This window comes from Zingiber officinale, chromosome 10B (genome assembly GCF_018446385.1).
Source record: "Zingiber officinale cultivar Zhangliang chromosome 10B, Zo_v1.1, whole genome shotgun sequence".
Classification (NCBI taxonomy): Eukaryota; Viridiplantae; Streptophyta; class Magnoliopsida; order Zingiberales; family Zingiberaceae; genus Zingiber; species Zingiber officinale.
The window spans coordinates 43,041,584-43,047,523 of record NC_056005.1 but is presented as its reverse complement, the minus strand read 5'-3'; the positions used below and the strand labels follow the sequence as shown (position 1 = coordinate 43,047,523).

Here is a 5,940-nt window from a genome sequence, read left to right as displayed (position 1 = left end):
TCCTCCATTCTCCCCGATCCCGATCACATGTTAGCCTTTATTTTTTTTCTTTGTTTTCCTATGATCGGCAGTTGCCACCGGCCTGCGCCCACAAGCGGCGGCCGACGGTGTCCGGCTGCGACCACTTGCGCCCGCCAGCGGATGGCGGCGTTCGCCTGCGGTCGCCAGCGGGCTTCTGTTGTAACAACCCACCTTCTACTGACTAGGCTGTAAGGCCGGGGGTTACATTGTGCTAAACTGAACTATAAGGTGCGGAAAGCTGTACTAATTAAAATCTCACTCTGCTAATGACTAGTAAACATTATAACTTGTGTTCAAAATACCTCGTCATTATTGTACATATACTAAAGAATGGGATCTCAACTCTCCATATAGTCAAGAGACTGAAATCAGATGTTCCCAGCTGAAATCAGGCTTCTCCAATCGATTGAGGTCGGTACTCAATCGATTGGAATATATCAATCGATCCACTGATCGATTCAACGTGCTACTGTGCACGGAAGAACCTTCTGAATCGATCGACCGATCGATCCAGTCTGTCCAATCGATCCAATGATCGATTCAACAGCTCACTGTTCCCGGCAGATCACTTTCCAGTCGATCAGCTGATCGATCCCTGGTCAATCGATCAGCTTATCGATTCATCAACTCTCTGTACGCGGCATATCACTTCCCAATCGATCGACTGATCGATTGGGGACCCTCCAATCTATCGGCTGATCGATTGGAGCTCTGATTTCTGCTGCATTTCAGAAATTTCGTGTACAACATGAATGTATCAACTAATAAACATTGGACTCTTACTAAGCATGTCATGATTCATAATTTACCGACTAACATCAAGGTAACTAGAAGTCTAGGCATAACCTAGTGCATACCTTCACGATTCATAACATTTAGACATTCAAAAGGTGCAGGAAACATAAACTATAAGGAGTTCTAATTCTTTAAACTTGCTAGCCTCCAAGGATCTTTATTCCAAGTTCCTTCTCACACACATCTGGTCGCATTAAACTCCAGCCTCCGCTAACCCATCTTCCCTTTACCTTTATCTGCAGTATAAGGAAAAGGAAACTATAAGCTTGGGAGCTTAGTAAGAACCATCTACCTCACAAAAACATGCATTCAAAGAAATCATGCTTTCAAAGGATGCTATTTGAAATACATGCTGATGATCATGCTGAAAATGCTAAAACATGGCATATTGACATACAAGTCATGGCAATCAAGGACTGAACAGAAAGCTATTTGTTATATCAATAAGAAAACTAAACTGAAGCTAAGCTGTATTCACATATCTGTTTTGTGAAGTTTGAAAACTATTTTCATAATAGGTCAAAATAATAATCATGCTGCTGATGGGCCCGGCAACTGTACTTGCTATGCGCACATCCCTAACTAGACCCGAGGTAGCTAGTCCTGAATCTAGTAGGGTTTACTAGGTTATCTAAACCTAGGGACGACTATGGGAGCCAAACCCAAGGACAACTGAGAGTCCAGTACAGTGCCACTGATAAAAGTAAAATACTGTTCATAAACTGATTTATCTTATCTTGCTCTTACTAGGTTATCTGAACCTAGAGCTAGGTTATCTGAACCTAGAGGTGACTATGGGATCCCACCCATTGGACCATAGTCCCATATAAACTGAAGCAAGACTAAGTATACTATTAAAAATGCTTCTATGGCATTTAACTGAGCTATTAAAATGCTCACTGTAGCATATAAATGTACTAGTCATTTTATCGAGCACTTGGTGTGCTCTAATTCTGCATATGGCTGAACTACGAATGTAGAAACATACGATTAGCTACTTATAGTGCAGGTGAGGGGTTACTTACTTCTTGCGCTAGGTTTCTTACAATTCTGATCGCTAGGTTTCCGGAGAAGAGATCTCTTCGGCGATCTTCTTACGTCTAAGCGTTCTTCTCGCGGAGGGGAGCGTCCTCGTGCCGGAGTTGTCGCCGGAATGTGCTCCTACGACCCTAGGGATGGAACCCTAGGTTTCTTGAGGTTGGAGTGCCGAGAAGGTGTGGGAGAAGAGAGAGGGCGACGTGTGAGGGTGAGGGTGAGGGTGAGGAAAGTTGTCGATTAAATAATAAATCTCCACTTAACTTCCCTATTTATATTAAGTGATTAATACGACCCAACTAAATTATAAATATAATTTCTCTCCTCTTCTTTCAGCACATCCTTGCTGGGGCCCCCTGATTACTAAGGTCATCTATAAATCGTAGGGTCTAATAGGTCTCGGGTTCAATTCCCGCTTAGGCTATCTTACGTTTTTATTTAATTTTGCTACTTCTGCTACTCCAAAATTTTCATAAAATTATTCTAAAATTCCAGAAAAATAATAGAATATTTCTAAAATTGATTTAAGAATTTTCGGGCGTTACAATCCCTATACTTTATAAAAAGTTCATCCTCGAACTTAGAATAACTCTGGGTACTTCTGTCTCATACTAGCTTCTGTCTCCCAAGTCGCCTCTTCTGCTGTGTGATTTTGCCATATGACTTTTACTAATGGTACCTCCTTGTTCCATAATTTCTTAACTGCTCGGTCCACTATCTGAATAGGCCGACTGTCATAGCTGAGATCTTCACGGACTTGTACCGATTGAGGCTCAATCACCTGAGTGACATCTGGGATATGCTTCTTCAGCATAGAGACATGAAATACGTTATGGATAGCTGACATCTCCTGGGGTAGCTCTAGCTCATATGCTACCTTGCTAACTCTTCTAGTGATAAGGTATGACCCCACATTTCTGGGACTTAATTTGTCCTTCTTCCCAAAACACATTACTCCCTTCATGGGAGCCACTCGGATAAATACCGTATCCCCAACTGAAAACTCTAAGGGTCGGCGCCGTGTATCAGCATAGCTTTTCTAGCGGCTCTGAGCTATCTCTATCCTCTGGCGGATCTGTTGTATAGCTGCTGTAGTATCTGCTACTAGATCTGTCTGAAGTTCTAGTTCTTTCTGTTCACCACTTTCATACCAGCAGATTGGAGATCTACACCTTCGTCCGTAAAGAGCCTCGTAGGGTGTCATGCCGATAGTGGCCTGATAGCTATTGTTATATGCAAATTTTGCTAAGCACAGATATTTGCACCAACTTCCCTTGAAGTATAGGGCACATGCTCGGAGCATATCCTCGAGTACCTAATTTACTCGCTCCGTCTGACCATCTGTCTGAGGATGGAAAGCTGTGCTAACACTACAACAAAAATGACTTTTCGCAGCGCACCATCAACGGCGTGCAATTAAAGCACACCATTAATAATAGTTTTTATGGCGCGCCTAATTATGTGTGCTGTGGATAGTAAAATATTTATGCAAATGACAGCGTGCAGAAAAAGTACGTCGTTAATAAACTTTTCTACGGCGTGCAAAGTGCGCTGTCAAAACTTTATATTAATAGCACGCGGAGCGCGCTGTTAATAATTATTATATATATAATAACGGCGTACAAAAATATATGCTGTGAATAAATATTATAAAATATTATCAGCATGCAATATGCACCGTTAATAATCTTCATAATTTTCTAAATATTTAACCAAAAATTTTCACGCAAAACAAACCTCCCGTAAATATTTTTTCGTGCACCCTCATCTGCCCGCGAAACATATCCTCACGCCCGAAACTGCCCACAAAACCTAAATTCGCGACCACTTCCTCACGCCAACTCCTGTCGTCGGAACCTCCCCGCCGCAGCACTAAACTCCTCTCCGCCAACATCTTCGCCCATCCTCTTTCCGTCGAAGCCCTCTCCGGCCTAGTCGGGTGTCGCTGTCACCTTCTTCCACTGGGTGTGATCCTGCTACCTCAGCGACCAGCACCCACCCTACGCGTGGAACCTTGTGGTCGACCTCCTCGGCAAGAACTTTTCGACGCCAAGTGAAACTCTGTCCACTCCATGCAATCCGAGGGTCTTCTCTCCATGCCTCCTACAATGGCGATCTTGATTTTTAGTACTGCCACATCTCCAAAGGTGCATGACCCTTTTCCATAACAGATAATGTGTGTAGATTGCATGACAGAAGAACTTAAGGTAACTCTTATCTTCTATTCTCAAGAAAAATTTCTTGATGTTGATGCTAATGTTCTTTTATACAGGCAGACCTCTTGTTATCTAAAATTTCTTCAAAGATTGTTTGTGATCGAATTGAAGCAAGGAAGTTTTCTGATCCAATCTTTGCTTGTGTAGGAGATTATGGGTGAGAAATTATGGATCAGTTATTTTCGATTCTTCATCATCCAAAAATCTGTTTGACTCTGTCTTGTCAACACAGGCAATCATGTTGTTTTAGGTTGTGTATGTAATAGGATTTCCTCTTTTCTTCATGAAATCTCTTTGTTATTTTTTAGTCAAATTGTTAGATCCATGAATCCTTTTCTGGTCATTAAATAGTAGTTCATGCCATTCATGCTAAGTATGTTAAATAAGTCATCAAAGTTTCAATTATATATAGATGTTAACTATGAACTGTTTAATAAATTGTCTCGAAGATATTTCGTTGTTACTTTCAACAAGAATTAGTGAAGCAGAAAATTAAAGATTTCTCACTAGATTTGTTGAATGGCTCTCTAAGAAATGCTGCCATCAGTCATACAATCATCTCAAGTAATTTATTCATTTATTCATGTAGTCTTAGCGATGCTGGTTCTCTCTGGAATTGTTCTGCTATTAGTTCTTCTAGTGGTTGCAACTGAACCTGCACCATCTTCCTCGGATAGCAATAGTGAGGGAAGCTTCAAGAACCTTGACAAATTGACCATGGGGCATGTCAATGTAAGCTATGTTGGTCTCTGGAATTTATCCTTCAATGATTTGTAGGTCATGTAAATGTCACTCATCATTTAACAGCTGAGGTTGAAACATTGCTTTTAGCCACATTAATACACGAGGTTAGTAAATGCTCTATAATTCTACTACTTCTATTTCTGCTTTCTTTCATTATGCTTGGTGGCAACTGAAGGCCATTTTCTTCAAAGGTGATGCATGCTTTAGATTTTGACCCTCATGCCTTTGCACATTTCCATGATGAGTGAAAGAGATGAAGGCGTAGCCAGGTATCAATTTGCAGTTTGTCATTATAACTTATTCCTCTTGTTACTTTATACATAGCTTCTGGTTACTTTTTTTGTGTGCCTGTAACTATCCTTAAAGGTCACTATGCAAGTTATGGTTGAGAAGTTTGGTTGTGCAGTTGCACGTATTGTCCTGCCCCGACTAGTTATGCATACTAGATACCCTTATGGGGTAAGTTGCACCAAACTGTTATATTCATTATGTATTTGGAGTATGATAATTAGTTTAGCATTGAAACTTGAGTTTGTGATTTCTATTGGATTGATGCTTTTATTATTGTTTGGTAGGCATTTTCTGAAAATTTTACTGGCTTAGAGTTAGAAGATGGAGGTGGTCGTGGTACATCAGGTAGTTTCTTTTGAATAAAAAACATTTAGTTAAAGTTCAACTAATTTTCTTTCCATTATGACTACCTGATGTGTGTTTCATGACCAGGCTCTCATTGGGAGAAAAGACTTTTGATGAATGAAATAATGACGGGATCCGTCGATACAAGATCTGTGGTTTCAGAAATGACATTGGCTTTATTAGAGGATAGTGGATGGTACCAGGCTAATTATAGCATAGCTGAGCACCTTGATTGGGGTAGGAATCAGGGAGCTGAGTTTCTAAATTATGTATTTCTAAATCATAAAATTGTTACAAAAATATACATGATTGAATTAATAACTTTGTATTGTTTATTTACAGTCAAATTTGAGAAATATGAATCATGGAAATATTTGTGCTAATACCAAATGTAAGTTGCTTCATTAGTCTGCCGACTACCCAAACCCTTCTTCTTCCTCCTTGCAAGTTTCAGCCAAGCTCCTCTCCTTGAGATGAAGAATTTCGACCACAC

The 5,940-nt window shown here is 40.4% G+C and overlaps 1 long non-coding RNA gene across 1 annotated transcript; it reads left to right on the top strand.

The window, feature by feature from the left end:
* The first annotated feature begins 4,735 nt into the window (after positions 1-4,735).
* Positions 4,736-5,150, top strand: LOC122028598. Its single transcript, XR_006124871.1, has 3 exons — positions 4,736-4,799; positions 4,875-4,915; positions 5,003-5,150. It is a non-coding gene; the product is annotated as an uncharacterized LOC122028598 (long non-coding RNA).
* Positions 5,151-5,940: the final 790 nt, after the last annotated feature.